At 44.0% G+C, this 16,515-nt stretch overlaps 1 protein-coding gene across 1 annotated transcript in view; it reads right to left on the reverse strand.

Annotated features, from left to right (window-relative positions):
* Positions 1–16,515, reverse strand: part of GNAL (G protein subunit alpha L) — a 554,112-nt gene that overhangs the window by 398,871 nt on the left and 138,726 nt on the right. The window lies entirely within an intron of this gene.

Genomic DNA, 16,515 nt, shown 5'->3' on the forward strand with positions numbered 1-16,515 from the left:
AATGGCAGCACTCTGGCAAATGATGGGCTGAAGAATAGCCTGCTTTGCTCGGATATGACGGATGGGCTACACAGGTGCTGGGGCAGTGGTATTTTGGTATTGTTTGGCTAACTTCGGTACTGTCACATGTCTGTAAGTGTTAATAAATATTGATATCCAATTTATGTATCTGTATTGATTTGTCATGAGATTATGACGCATGTTTTTGAAAAGAAGGGTATGCGAGAAAAAGGCTGGATAGTTCTGGCTGCTCATGTTAAGGGTACTTTATAAATGCCAAAATAATAATGATAAAAAAAATGAACGTTTGCCTGTAGGATTGGATCCAATACTATTACGCTACTCTGAATATTCATGGATGCCATGAAACCTGACCAAACTATTATTTTTAGACAGATTAAGACCCTTATAGTACAATGCATACAGCCCAGTTTGAGATTGGAGTTGTAACTGACTCTTTCTGATTTTTTTGAAAATGTGTTAAAAGAACAGGGGTCAGCCCAGTGGTACTGCTGTGCTCTGCCAAGCAAGGGGGTCCCAATTCAATCCCTGAGTCAGGTCTTCCACTCTCTGGGTTGGCTGAAGAAGCTGCAAATGCTGTATTTACAGCTCCAAGGGGAGGGCAGGGACAAGACATCATGATCATTGTATCTAATGGTTGGATTCATGGCCCATAAGAACAAAAGAAGTTGCTATACTGGGTCAGATAGAGGGGACGTCAAGCCCAGCATCCTGTCTCCAACAGTGGCCAACCCCGGATACAAGTACCTGGCAAGCACCCAAACAGCAAATAAATCCCATGCTACCAATGTCAGTAATAAGCAGTGGTTACTCCCTATGTCAATTTGATTAATAGCAATTTGTGGACTTCTCCTCCAAGAATTTGTCCACACCTTTTTTTAAACCCAGCTATGCTAACTGCCTTAACCACATCCTCTGGCAATGAATTCTAGAGCTTAGCTGTGCACTGAGTGAAAAAGAATTTTCTCTGATTTGTTTTAAATGTGCTACATGCTAACTTCATGGAGTGCCCCCTAGTCCTTCTATTATCCAAAAGAGTAAATAACCATTCACATTTATCCATTCTAGTCCTCTCATGATCTTAAAGACCTCTATCATATCCCCCCTCAGCTGCCTCTTCTCCAAGCTGAATAGCCCCAACCTCTTTAGCCTTTCCTTATAATTGTAGGTTTAAGAATGGAGCTTTGGTACATGGCCCCGCCCCAGGACAGATGCTGCAATAACCAGACTAGATGTATCAGGGCAGATGATGGGGGGAGATATAAAATAGGGTAAAACAAAATCCCTAGGTAGTTGCAAATGAAAATTCATGGTGCTAGATCCCAGCCCTGATTGCCATTGAGCTGAAGACCCAAAAGGAGGTCACGCACAATTCCAGATCAAAAAAAAACCCCAAACAAACCCAGATTTATAGATGCAGTCCAGAAAAGTTTCATAATACAAAGTCAACAGAGCATTCACTGCCTCTGTCTTGAAAGAAAACTGCAGTAATGCTGCAGCATTATGTTCTCTCTATCCCTTTCAGACTGAAATTTATGAGAAAGCTGGTTCTAGCAAATACCTTCAATTTGGCTGCAGAGACAATTATTTGGCTGCAAAGTGGATTATGTACCAGTCTTTAGTTTTCTAAAATGACAGACAGAATAAACCACACTGTATTATTCAATCTGATAAGAACTGGCAAAATCTGGGGCACACAATGAAATCAGAACATAAAATAAATTATGGAAAATGCTTCCCAGCAATGGGGGTCAATATTCAAAGCTGACCGTGTAAGTAACTTAGCCGGTTAGCGCTATGAAGTACATTCAGCAGCATAGCGAAGCCGCTGTATATAAGCAAATATATACGCACTTAGCCAAATAAGTGTACCCAGCTATGTTTGGACCTGCTCTGTGGCAGGTCCAAACATTGTCCAAACATGCTCTGTGGCATGTCTAAACAAAAGCATATAATTACGCAGTTAACTCTGAATATTGATAGTTATATGGCTAACTCACTCTGCCCAGTAAATGCCTACTTTTTTGTGCACGTAACTTTTAGCTATATAAGGGTCTTATATGGCTAAGCAGCGGGTGCCGAGCATAGGCACATATTCAGCAGCTGCTACCTAACTGCATCAGTCCCGTTTATCCATCTAAATAGCGATGAACAAGCTTTTTCAATATCGGGCCCAGTGTGTTTTCCAACAATATGACATTTAGGCAACAATTTACCAGAGGGCAAGAAAATAGTAAAGAAAATCACAAATTAGGAGTTAAGATGCTGAAAACCAGAACAACTCCAACTCTAAGCATATGACCAGAACTGTACAAGCTGGCACCAAATATGAGAGAGCCTCCTTATATTCGGGCCAATAGAGAAATTAAAAAATTTGAGTCACCTATTCCATCGCAGCGCCACAGCCTTCTTTATTCACTTAAATCTGCCTTTCTACATCAGTAATCAAAGGGGAAAACGTGATCATAGTAATCAAAGTACACATGCTAATAATGCAAACCACAAATGCAAAAGTCAAAATATAAATCACATACAAGAATCACATTGCAAGACTGTATATTGTTGTATTGTATATTTTGCAAGACTGTACATTGTTTATTTACAAGATACTGTTCCATTTTATATTGTTTATTCGCAATACCTTGCGCGCACCGAGCCATGCTGCCTTCCCGTTCCCTCCCAGGCCGCTCCGAAATTGGAGCGGCCTGCGAGGGAACTTTCCTTTCCCCAAACTAACCTTCCCACCCCTTCGCCTAACCTTTCTCCCCCAGACCTTTGTCTTACCATTTGTGTCTGCCTCCGGGCAGGCGCAAGTTGCGCGCGCTGGCACGCTGCCGGCACGCAATCCTCCGACACAGCAGCAATGGCCGCTGTGTGGAAGGCCTCTGGCCCTGGCCTCACACCGCCCCTTTACTAAAGCCCCGGGACTTACATGCGTCGGGACTTTACATGTGTCGCCGGGCCTTTTTAAAATAGGCCCGGCGCGTGTATAGCTTTTAAAATCTGGCCCAATAAAAAAAAAAAAAGCTAAAAATAAAGACTTGGGGCAGAACGTTAAGTTGTAGATCAAGTGGGAAGGAGTTTCAGACAGATGGTGCTGCAGTAGAAAACATAAGAAATAGCCATGCTGGTCAGACCAAGGGTCCATCAAGCCCAGCATCCTGTTTCCAACAAATGCCAAACCAGGCCACAAGAACCTGGCAATTACCCAAACACTAAGAAGATCCCATGCTACTGATGCAATTAATAGCAGTGGCTATTCCCTAAGTAAACTTGATTAATAGCAGTTAACTGACTTCTCCTCCAAGAACTTATCCAAACCTTTTTTGAACCCAGCTACACTAACTGCACTAACCAAATCCTCTGGCAACAAATTCCAGAGCTTTATTGTGCATTGAGTGAAAAAGAATTTTCTCCAATTAGTTTTATATGTGCTACTTGCTAACTTCATGGAATGCCCCCTAGTCCTTCTATTATTCGAAAGTGTAAATAACCGATTCACATCTTCTCGTTCAAGACTTCTCATGATCTTAAAGACCTCTATCATATCCCCCCTCAGCCATCTCTTCTCCAAGCTGAACAGCCCTAACCTCTATAGCCTTTCCTCATAGGGGAGCAGTTCCATCCCCTTTATCATGTTCTCTCGTCTTAGCCTCGCAGAATGGACTGATGGAATCGCAAGCAGTCACTTCTCTCACGACTGCAGAGTGTGAGAGGGATTATATGTTTGCAGGGGGGTCTTAGTCCATGGGAAGGCACTAGAAGTTAACAGATTATGGGGCCGATGTAATAAGCCGCTCTCAACCTGTTGCGGGTTTCTGCACAAGTCATCCCACATTGACTTTACATGCACGTGTAATAACATGTTCAGCATGGGAAAAATGCATGCACAAACCTGCACTAAAAACCTATGGCAGGTTTTGCGCAAGTGTATGCAAATGACATGTAAAGGAGGCAATTATCCATTCACGGGCTACGCAGGGAGCCGAGCTAGCAGGGAGGACGGTTAGTGGGGGGGGGGGGGGGGGGAGGGGGGGAGGGTTTATGCGCAGGTTTTTTTTAGCACCTGGGTCAGGACAGGAGTTAAGTTAAAGCACCTGTCAGACAGACCATTTTTCTCATTGCTGGCACTGGTGTGAGGGTGTGGATGTGTGTCCGTGCAGCTCTAGTGTAATCATGGATTACCTTCACTTTTTTGCTAATGCCATGATACATTTTGCGGGTCAACCGAACAGCGGCAGAAGCCTTACAGCATGGCAGAAGGGCAGAGAGAGAACACGCTAAGGTAGTTTCGGGAAGGGCCCGAGGCGTCCCACCTTCAGTACCAATCCCAGAAAGGGAAAGGCTTTCACCCCGATAATCATCAACTGCGGGTCTCCACACACCGGCGGGTTTTCTGCGCGGATTGCTACATAGGGCCTTGAGCGCGTGGTTTTACATGCATGACGCATGTACTTGTTTCTGCATGGATTTTCTGTGTGTATCTCATTAACATACTCCTCTGATCTTATATACACCGTGCAGCCACCTGCTTTTGCCATGCACACTGAAAAAAAAATTACATCGGCCCCCCCATGTGTCAACATGACTACTTTATAGCGAATTCTCTCATGAGCTGGGCGTCAGTGCAATGGCATCAATACTGGTGAAATATGTTCACGCTTGAAACAGCGAGATATTAATCTACCTGCGGCATTCTGTCCTAACTGTAATGCCTTAATTGACGATGCTGTCAAACCAATATACAAGACACTACAAAAGTCTAAAGATGGCAATATTAATGCCTGGACGACAAACCTAAATTCAGCAGACGGGAAAAAGTTTCGTAATATGCGCTGCTTAAAGAACCCAGTACAAATAATTACTTTGAGCATTGAATGCCAAAGTGATGTCAATCTGAACACAAAGACTTTTTACAGTAGGAGAAATTGGTAAACTTGAATTATCAATCTGAATCGAAGAAGGGGCAAAACTGGCAAGATCGTGATGTACTGTTGGTCTTTCTAGTTTCGAACCTTGCATCTTTAGGCGATGATATACATAGTCTTGCCTCCTTTGCTGTGCACAGGGTTGGACTGAGAACATAAAATGATAAGCAATCTTTATGATATAACAGGGCATCCCCATTCAGTGGTTTCCCATTTTGGTACTGCCTAAGGCAAGTTTACAATAAATAAACATTAAAGTTGACAACATTACTTTAAACCTAATGCACTAAGTAACAGGGAGCGCAGCTCCTGAAAATAGAAATGGATACGATCCCTAAAGGAGCAACTTGAAACTATCCTGGCTGCTGCATTTTGAAGCATCTGCATCTAGCATATGGACTTACCCAGTAAATCAGTGAATAAAGTATGACAGTAATCTTTTCAAGTTAGTATGGGTGCATGGAGCACCATCTTACGATGAGAAGCCTGTAAAAATATGGTGACAAAAGAACATAAGAAGTTGCCATACTGGGTCAGAACAAGGGTCCATCAAGTCCAGCATCCTGTTCCAACAGTGGCCAATCCAGGCCATAAGAACCTGGCAAGTACCCAAAAACTAAGTCTATTCCATGCTACTGTTGCTAGTAATAGCGGTGGCTAGTTTCTAAGTCAACTTAATTAATAGCAGTTAATGGACTTCTCCTCCAAGAACTTATCCAAACTGTTTTTTAAACTCAACTACAGTAACTGCACTAACCACATCCTCTGGCAACACATTCCAGAGTTTGTGCGTTGAGTGAAAACTAATCAGAGAAAATTCTTTTTAATTGTGCTACTTGCTAACTTTATGAAGTGTCCCCTAGTCCTTCTATTATCTGAAAGAGTAAACAACTGATTCACATTTTCCCGTTCTAGTCCTGTCATGATTTTACAGACCTCTCTCTTATCCCCCCCTTCAGCCATCTCTTTTTCAAGCTGAACAGCCCTAACCTCTTCAGCCTTTCCTCATAGGGAGCCATTCTATCCCCTTTATCATTTTAGTCACCCTTCTCCATACCTTCTACAGTGCAACTATATCTTTTTTTTGAGAGGTGGCAACCAAAACTGCATACAGTATTCAAGGTGCGGTCTCACCATGAGGTGATACAGAGGCATTATGACATCCACTGTTTTATTCGCCAATCTCTTCCTAATAATTCTAACATTCTGTTTGCTTTTTTGATTGTCACAGCACACCGAACAGACGATTTTAAAGTATTATCCACTATGATGCCTAGATCTCTTTCCTGGGTGGTAGCTCCTAACATGGAACCTAACATTGTGTAACTACAGCAAGGGTTATTTTTCCCTATGTGCATCATCTTGCACTTGTCCACATTAAATTTCATCTGTCACATTTCTAAAATCAACCCCAAACAGTTTTGAATTCTTCCCCCACTTCTAACTTTAAACTAACATCTGGGACTGTTGCCTGCTAACCCGGAATGCTTCAGTCTTGTTTGGGTTAATACTTTGTTAGTGTCCATCCAGTTACTAAAACTTGTAAACACCTGTTTAAGATGAAAATAGTATTGTTAGGATCAGCTCCTAAAGGCGGGAAAAACTGAACAAGATAGCCTGCACTTATTTATTTATTTATTTGATTTATTTCAAGGTTTTTATATACCGATTACCGTTTGCACATCGTATCGGTTTTCATGGAACAGTTTAGTTAAATAATAACGAGTAACAGTTACATGGAGCAATTTGGTTGCATAACATGACAAGAAAAGGTACATAACTATTAGTATAGAAGTAACTATAACCATAGTAATAACTAATAACTTATAACTTGTCTCACACACCTCAGTTAACAGTTGCACATATATGTGAAATGATGTCAAGAACACCACAAATCCTTGTGGGATCCCCAAAACACAAAGCAAAGATACAGAACACTTTACACCAAGACTGACGCACTGAAAATTACCAGTCTTATCAATTGCAACTGCTGGTCCCACTCCCCCCATGCATATCTCCCCCATCTTCTCTTTCCCAAAATCAGCATGTCAGACCATAGTGGGTGAAGCCTCAGAGAGGCCCTGGGACTCTGGGACCATGCAGAGAGCGGCAGCAGGAAACGAGTGCTTGACACAGCTGCTCTCTTTCTTCAAGGCTTACTGTGCTGCAGCCGGACCCCACCAGAGCCATGACCTGCATAGAAAGAAGCGCCGCCAACACTGTATTGGGAGACCCTGGCAGTGGGGCTCAGGGCAAACGGGCTCATCTATGGTCTTTGGGAAGACTCCAAGGAGAATCTGCCAGGCAGGGAGCATAGCGGCAAGAGAGACTTGGCTGCAACTGTAAACCATTCAGGAGTCAATTTTCAGCCATTGCCCGGCCAGCAAAGTTAGCCGAATAAACGTATTCGGCTAACTTTGGCAGGATATTCAATGACACAGCTGCACGACTAAATATGCCCGACTATCTTTTCCCAGCTAACTTTAGGACAGCTCTCTGGCACAACCAGAGATAGCCAGATAGGTTATCAGGCTAACCCTGAACACTGGCGTTAAGTGGATGACTTATTCGGCTAATTTAACTCTGCACTGGAAAACCCCTACATTATCTGGAATTATTTTAGCCAGATAATGAGTTAAGTGGCTACAATTAAGCCCAATAGGTGGTGGAAATATTCAAAAGTTGGCTTTTAGCTGGATAACTGATAAATTATCTGGCTTAAATGCCATTGAATAAGAACCCCCTCAAGAGTCAAAAAAAATCCTCAACTTATAAACGGGTCAAATACAGTAAATGTAAGCTTTAACTTAAAACAGCCTGGCTTCTGGGGTGAGGGGGGAGAACAGGACAGGAAAGGGGTGCTCCTCCAGGAGGGAAGAATACCTGAGCTTACATCTGTCTGGGTGACCAGATAAAAAGAAAGACTCATAGAAAACAGCTTTCACAGTGTGAGTTTTTATCCACTGCACAAAGATACAATTAAAGACTTGTGTGTGTGTGTGTGTGTATGTGTTTGTAGAAAGCTATATCACTGGATGGTGGTATAAAAGCAGACAATAATTCAGACCTTTTAATTTTCTTTAAAGTTTATGTGATGCACATTTTACTTTTTTTTTTATTGATCAACGCTGTGTCTTGCCATGCAGAAGACCTGGGCTTGATTTCCAGACCAGGCCTTGGTTCCTCAGTCCAGCTGGGGCTGAGGACATTGCAGAAGCAGCATTCACAGCTCTGGGGAGAGCAGAAAGCTCTCAAGCACTCACTGCTCAACAGCGACACCCAGCAAACAAAAATCGGGAAAGGCATTCAAACCATGAGGGGAAATAGCTAAGGAGGGAGTCACTGAGCCTGAGGGACGGGAAAGCAATCTGGAGCAGCCAGGGCTTACAATGGTAAAAAAAAAAAAAAATCTGCACAAAAAAATAAAAACCCGGTATCTTGGAATAGAAATTTAAAATGCAATAGAGATAAGTTAACAATTACTCAAAGACAGTGATTATTTTGTTTTATCTGAGTAAATAAAGTCTGCAGAATTTTGCAGAAATGTAAAATATTGAGTGCAAAATCTGTACATTTCTTGCGAATTTCCCCAGGCATAATTATTAAATGAGTACTTGATCGTGAATTGTTAATACACCATCTCACTGATATTAGGGTACGTGGCGCCCCACTTCACTGGCTCAAGTCTTTTCTTACAGATCGCTTCGTTTAATGTACATCAGCCCTCACTGGTGTTGTCCCTATCTTATTTAACATTTACTTGGCTCTGCCTGGCCACAATAATGCAGAGCCTTGGCTTTGGATGCCATTTTCATGCAGACGACATTCAAATTGTGGCCGGCATTGGCTTAAAATCTCCAGACTACATAACAGAGTTTAATAATTATTATTTGCCTAGAGTGGCAAATTGACTTAATTCCCTCAAGTTAAAGATAAACTCTAATAAGTCAGAGACTATTTGGTTTGATAGAAATGTAGTCACTCCGATTCTTCAAGCTCCAGTGATATCTGGCTGGACTGTTCCCTTAAAATTGGTCGTAACCACTGTGGGATTCGGGTTTGACCCAGCACTCAGGTTTTCGCCTCAGATAATCTGCTTTAGTACAGCAGGCTCATTTCTTTTTACATCTTATTTGTTGTCTAAAACCATTTTTAAGACTTAAATGGTTTTAAAATTCTCATATTTCTTCATCACAGCTTCATAAACTTCAACTTGTACAAAATACAGCAGCCAAGCTTATCTTTAAGGAAAGTAAATTTGACCACGTACCCCACAATTAATCCAGCTGGCATTGGTTACCCATTTCATATTGAATACAGTTTAAAATTGGTTGCTTAACACTCAAAGCCTTTCACGGAGGATCATCTCCCATACCTTTCAAATTTGATTCCATATCTGCCTAATCAGGTGCTTAGATCTTCTAAGAATCCCTTCAGGGAACGAAATTAGATTAAGACACTAGGGAAACAGATTTCTCTTATCTAGCCCCCAATATATGGAACTCCCTCGCACTGAAACTATGACTCAAGAGAGATTTTCAAAAAGAGCCTTAAAATGTGGCCACTGATTTATAAGTTTGGTAACTATTGTTCTGTATCTTATTCGACTGTTGCCAATTAGGGACCTTTTTTTTTATTATAGCTCTTCTTATCTGACCTTTAACTTTATTTCATTTATTTGATTTATTGTCAAATTTAATTTCTTTTTACTATGTTATTTGATTTATCTTTTACTAGTTTTAATTTATTGTTATATACTTATTTATGTACATGTTTTACATTTCATTGTACATTGCCTTGATTCTTTTTTATAAGAAAGACAACTCATCAAATAAAACCAACTAACCATGACTCAGCCTCCAAAAGGTGCATACCTGCATGAGTCCCTGGCTGAGGATCAGTGCTGCACTGTTTGGTGGGTAGGGGAGGTTATGAAAATAGGGATAAAATACCATAGGAAATTGCAAGTGAAGGTTCGCAGTGCCAGATTCCAGTCTGCATTCCAAATGAAATAGATGTATAACGAGAAGAGGAAATTACTAAGCCAAAAAGCATAGAAGAAGAAAAAAACTCTTTGCTACTGAAATACTTATTGACTAATTAGGTTCAGAACTTTGTTGGGTTCTCCCAATTTAAACAGAAAATACTTCAGGATGAAAAATATTAAAGATTTGAAATTCAAGAGTAAGTCACTGTACCCACTCGCCAGCAAGTATATTTATTTCATGCATTTCTGTTCTGCCTTCAGCAAACATATGTACAAGGCAGATTACAAATTAATACATATAACATCGAAATAAAAAAGTCAATACATCCATTAAATATACACAATAAAGTCAACACAGCATAAGAATACTGTGTGCAATTCTGGTTACCACATCTCAAAAAAGATATAGTTGCACTGGAGAAGGTACAGAGAAGGGCGACCAAAATGAAAAAGGGCATGGAATGGCTCCTCTATGAGGAAAGACTAAAGAGGTTAGGGCTGTTCAGCTTAGAGATGAGAAAGCTGAGGATTACAAAATCATGAAAGGACTTGAACGAGTAAATCTAAATCGGTTATTTACTCTTCCGGATAATACAGGGACTAGGGGGCACTCCATGAAGTAAGCAAGTAGCACATTTAAAACAAATTGGAGAAAATTCTTTCACTCAATGCATGTTTAAACTCTGGAATGCCTTGCCAGAGGAAGTACTAAAAAGGGTTGGATAAGTTCCTGGAGGAGAAGTCCATAAACTGCTATTAATCAATAGGGAATAGTCACTGATTTTTGCCAGCATTAGTAGCACGGGATCCATTTAATATTTGGGTTCTTGCCAGGTACTTATGACTTGGACTGGCCACTGTTGGGAGACAGGATACTGAGCTTGATGGACCCTTGATCTGACCCAGTATGACATATCTTATGTTCTAAATTCTAAAAATTTCTGCTCTAAAACTAAATATCCTAATTAATAAAAGTGAAATGTATAGGAACTCCATTAAACAGCTAACATGGGATAAGCCTCATGAAATAAAAAGGCTTTTATGTGTTTCCTAAAATGTTGAAATATCTGTGATTTGTTTTAGTGCTGTGGAAAGACTGGGGCAGAGAAAAGAGTCTAGCTGGCCTTCTGGCAGAGTCTGCTGAATTTAGAAATAGCAGATTTTCCTTAATTAGTGATAAATATAATCATGGGGGGGTGTGTGGGGTGGGGGGGGGGGGGGGAGAGGATGGAGGTAAGAGTAGAAAGTGCTGTGCACTGCCACGTGGAAAATCTGGATTCACTTCCTGGGCCCTGACTTCTGCTCCTCAGCCTGCAGGGGTTGGGGGATCTTGCAGAAGCAGCATCCTCAGAGCCTGGGGGAGGGGAGGGAGTCTCCGCCACTGCTCAGAGGCGACATCTTGTGGCCAGATCTGAGGTTTACCCTCGCCAGGTTCCAGCGTAAACCTTAGTTTGTTGTCCCTGGCCAGGGCCAGTTGGTGCAATGGCGGGCCTGATTTGGAAAGAGGATGCAAAATAATGTAAAAAAAAACAAAACAAAACAAAACAAAAAACCCCCACAGGAGGTTGCAAATGAAAACACATGGCACAGTAGTCCAGTGAAGGCTGGTTCCAACTGGGCTGGAGGCTCAGAGGAGCAGGAGGCAGCTGCCAGGCCGAAAAAAAACAAAACAAGGATAAAGGATGGTTTAAGATGGTCGGGTCGCTTCGGGAGGAGGGGATTTTAGGTTTTTAGGTTTTGCATATTTTGCATGTCGGGTCGCTTCGGGAGGAGGGGATTTTGGGTTTTTAGGTTTTCTTTGGTTAAAGTTGGGATCCACTTCCCGGTGCCTGTCATTTCAAATGACAGGTACCAGCGCACCCAGGATACTGTATAGGCTCTGTATAGCGCTCTATACAGTAAAATGGGTTGCGCGAGCCTAACGCTTCAAGGACGCTTCTTGGACGCGGCTTGCATTTGCAAGCTATTTAAATACAGTATTGAGCGGTATCTGATCCAGACTGTGCGTGCGGCAATCGTGGGTGTGCCCGGCACTAACGCAGTTCTTCCTACCGCTCCTTACTGTATCGGCCTGTTAGGGAATAGCCACTGCTATTACTGGCATCAGTAGCATGGGATCTTCTTAGTGTTTGGGTAATTGCCGGTTCTTGTGGCCTGTTTGGCCTCTGCTGGAAACAGGATACTGGGCTTGATGGGCCCTTGGTCTGACCCAGCATGGCAATTTCTTATGGTCTTTCCAGGTAATAAATGGTGGATGTGCAGACCTTCAAAAAGTAAAAGCCAGATGGCGCCAGATATTTACATTTACATTGCTGATGCTAGCAGATTGTTTCCTATTTTCCTAGAAAGAGAAGCAGAGGAGAGCTTGTGCTTAGTCCAGATTGGCTGATCTCAGGGTGGGGAAAGACAGAGAACTGCTTTTTTTTTTTTGCTTTGCTCAGGTCACTGCACCCTGCACATCTGACCTCTCCTGAGCAAATGAAAGAACGGTGTCCAAGGTGAGAGAGCAGCAGGGGGAGAAGCGCAGTGAAAGGAGTGTCCGGCATTCCCAGGGTAGAAAAGTTACATAAACCTAATAAGCCGCAGTACAAGTGACCATAGCGAAACAAGTTTTGTTATTTTATTTACTTTATTGATTAGGCTACTAAATGAATGTGCTTGTAGGGAAGGTAAACTAAAAAAAAAAAAAAAAAGCCAACACGTGACAGTGCTCAAAGTCAGGGCTACTTACTCCAAGAAGCCATATACACTACAATATTTTTTTGCATTTAAGTTTGTGTTTCAAACAGTCCAGATTCATGGATCTAGCAATTCATTTGAAGTCGCTGAGTTTTTGAATGCCTTACAACTGCGTTTCCCAGCCCTTTCCTGGAGGCACACCTAACCAGTCAGGTGCCACAATGAATATGCGAGAGCTAGATTTGCATACGCGGGGTCTCTAATGGATGAATATTCAGTGTGGACAGCATGGCTGGTTGGGTGTGCCTCCAGGAGGGGGCTGGGAAACACCGCCTTATCCTTCTAGTCACTGGCATTTCAACTGGCACTTCTCTTACTTCTCTTTTACCTTGGTAAAACGGCTTTGCTTGTGTAAACACAAGCCGTTAAGCCCGTTAAAACGGGCTACATTAACATTTTTTTTGGATCATTTCCTTCCCCCTCATTCTCCCTCCCACCTCCCCCACTCTCTCCCCTCAGTCACTCCTCTCTCTCCCTCCCTCCTCCCCTCAGTCACTCCCCCCTCCTCCCTCCCTCAGTCACTCCTATCTCCCCCTCCCCCAGTCACTCCCCTCAGTCACTCCCCCCCTCCTCCCCTCAGTCACTCCCCCCTCCTCCCTCCCTCAGTCACTCCCCCCTCCTCCCCTCAGTCACTCCTATCTCCCCCTCCCCAGTCACTCCCCTCAGTCACTCCCCCCCTTCTCCCTCCCCCCTCCCCTCAGTCACTCCTCCCTCCTCCCTCCCCTCAGTCACTCCTCCCTCCCCTCAGTCACTCCCCTCTCCCCCCTCCCCTGAGTCACTCCTCCCTCCCCCCTCCCTCCTCCCCTCAGTCCCCCCTCCCTCCCCTCAGTCACTCCCCTCTCCCCCCTCCCCTGAGTCACTCCTCCCTCCCCCCTCCCTCCTCCCCTCAGTCACTCCTCCCTCCCCTCAGTCGATCTCCGCCGAAGACCCAGAGCGGCGGCGGCCCGAAGACGCGGAGCGGCGGCGGCATGCGCGCGAGGGAGGGACAGACTTCCCTCCCTCGCGCGCATGCCGCCGCCGCCGCCGCTCCGGGTCTTCGGGCCGCCGCTCCTGCCCGGGTCTTCGGGCCGGTGCCGCCGCCGCTCCGGGTCTTCGGGCCACTGCGGCCGCCGCTCCTGCCCGGGTCTTCGGGCCGGTGCCGCCGCCGCTCTTCGGGCGCCGCTGCCGCTCCCGCCACTCCGGGTCTTCGGGCCGCCGCTCCCGCCGCTCCGGGTCTTCGGGCCGCCGCTCCTGCCGCTCCGGGTCTTCGGGCCGCCGCTCCGGGTCTTCGGGCCGGTGCCGCCGCCGCTCCGGGTCTTTGGGCCGGTGCCGCCGCCGCCGCTCCTGCCACTCCGGGTCTTCGGGCCGCCGCTCCTACAGCGCCATTTTTATTTTCAAGAGGCACACTGTGACCGATGTGCTCGCATGCGCGGTAGAGCTGCTCTCTACTGCGCATTTGCGGCACGTCGGTCAAGCTTCGTTTATTAGGTAGGATTCACTACAACAAAAGTAAAGGGGCCCTATTTATGAAAACTCAGTAACACGCTACCAGGCGGTGACCTGCGTTGTTTGTAACAGGTCCCACTGAGATTAATGGGGTCTATTTCCTACCAAGGTGCTGTAACACATTATTGCACTTTAATAAATAGGCCCTAAAGTTTGAAGAGACATCAAATGAAGCTAGATTTGGCAACTGGAGCTACCATGTCTAGCTTTGCCAAGCAGCAGAATTATTAACATGGGCATCCACTAACGATTCCCAGGCAAAACATATTCCACTTATTCAAATTGCTAAGAGCAAATCCATTACCATTTTTCAGCGTGCAAGATGCCTAGTCACCAGCTCACGAAATGGTGACTTGGAATTGAAGTTTGGTGAGTGGCCAGGTCACAGGGCAGATGAAAAGCACTTCTCTAGTGCACTGTGCTCCCCACTCCCCCCAGTGTTTAATGGTTACCAGTAGGAGGGCTCAGAGTCAACGGGCCACAAGGAGGTGGCAAGAGCAAGAGTGCCTGAATGAAGTATTTCAGTCTCCCCTTCCATCCACCGTGGCCCTGTGCTGTTTGATCTATAGCACCAGAGCAGTACAACACTTATGTACAGCTCAAAAATGAAAGGGGGAGGGGAACGAGGAAGAGAGAGAATAATGGAGGGGGAGACAGCATAAAAGGGCGAAAAGAAATGTGAGTAAAGACAGGAACGGCTGAGAAGAAAATCCCAGGGCTCTGCACCATTCTGAGCAGCAAAAAAAAAAAAAAAGACAAGACTGTGCATAAGACAGAGGAAGAGGAGTAAAAGGCAGATCTGAGTATACTCTTTGAACTTGAAGCTCAAACACCCACCACTGCCACTGATGAGCTTTCAGCAGAAGACTTTGCTCAGTTCTTCACAGACAGAAATCCAGATCTTCCCTAGATGCTCTTCCCTCCTCAGTTTCACCGATCATGGCCCTGCATCTCCTGAATAAAGATGCTACCACCTACCAAACCTCAGGCAAACTATTCCCACTGACTGACTTCAGGAAGGTCACCCCACAAGAATCAGCTAAGATCCTCCAAAGGATCGGTCAGTCAATCTCCTAGATCCCATTCCATTTAGATCCAACTGCAAACTGTCGGAAATTTCAGGAACTCTGGCTTGAGGTCCTCGCTTACGCTATGCTAAGAAGCCATCATAAAGACTGACTGCACTTTTTAGGCCCAGCTATAGAAACAGCTAAAGGTGAGAGAACAGAAAATGACAAAGTTGCAGCTTGCTAGGAAGAATAATTAAATATATACATCCTTTTGTAGCCAAAGCATTACCACATAAAGCTAACAGTTATCACATAAGCAACATGTAAGCTTATGCATAGGTATGAGTTACACGAATTAGGTAAAAGTTCTTGGAATTCATTCAATATCAATGAATACCCAAAGAGTATGATATACTAACAGTCAATTTGTTGATTGCTTTTTATCAATTTTCTAAAATCATTTATAAAGTGTGAATTTTTTCTGTACCACTGAGCTCTCATATTCTGGGTTGTCAGTATCCCGTTGTATCTGTCTGCATATGATCAGATAATTACAAATTTCTCTTTTACTAACTTTTAAATTGGTACAGACAGACGTGTACAAAGCCAGGCCAAGGAGCCTCCCAGGGAAATCCCACAAGGTTTTTCTGTAAGGGATTTTCCACAATCCTAAAGCAAGGCTTAACCCCCTGGCTGACAACTATTGGAAATGCCATCTTATCTCAAAGCACCTTCCCTCACTCACTCAAAAGTGCAAACAAACAGATTCTGAAGAAACTTGGGTCATAAAAAAAAATATTAGACAATTATTGCCTAGTCTCTAGCCTCCCCTTCCTGTCTAAGCTAATAGAAAAAGTAGCTTATCTCCAACTCCTTGACCACCTCAACGAAAACAACATTTTACACGGTTAGGAAAGGCTACGGACCTGAATCTGTTCTACTACCCAATCACTAATAATACATCCACTTGCATGCTGATCTTGCCAGATCTATCTGCCTCCTTCCTGGCATTTTTTTAAAATTGGCCTCAACCACAATCCTTCCTGCCCCCTCCCTCTTAGCACAACATAAACCATTAAAAATAAACCATGCAGGATGAGATTCCCCTTCCCCTGACTCCACAACTGCACTCCCTCTGAATACCCCAAACTCAGTCCACATGACCCCCATAGCCAAGCTGGCAGGAGGATTCACGCTTGTCTTGCTGGTTCAGCATCCAATCTTGCTCTCCCTTAAATCTCTCTGCAAAGTCACTAATGAAGAGGCATCCATCCTAACACCAAGCTATGGGGTACTCCACTAGTTACATTACCTTCAACAGATTAGCGTCTATTGACCACCATTC

Source organism: Rhinatrema bivittatum, chromosome 2 (assembly GCF_901001135.1).
Source record: "Rhinatrema bivittatum chromosome 2, aRhiBiv1.1, whole genome shotgun sequence".
NCBI lineage: Eukaryota > Metazoa > Chordata > Amphibia > Gymnophiona > Rhinatrematidae > Rhinatrema > Rhinatrema bivittatum.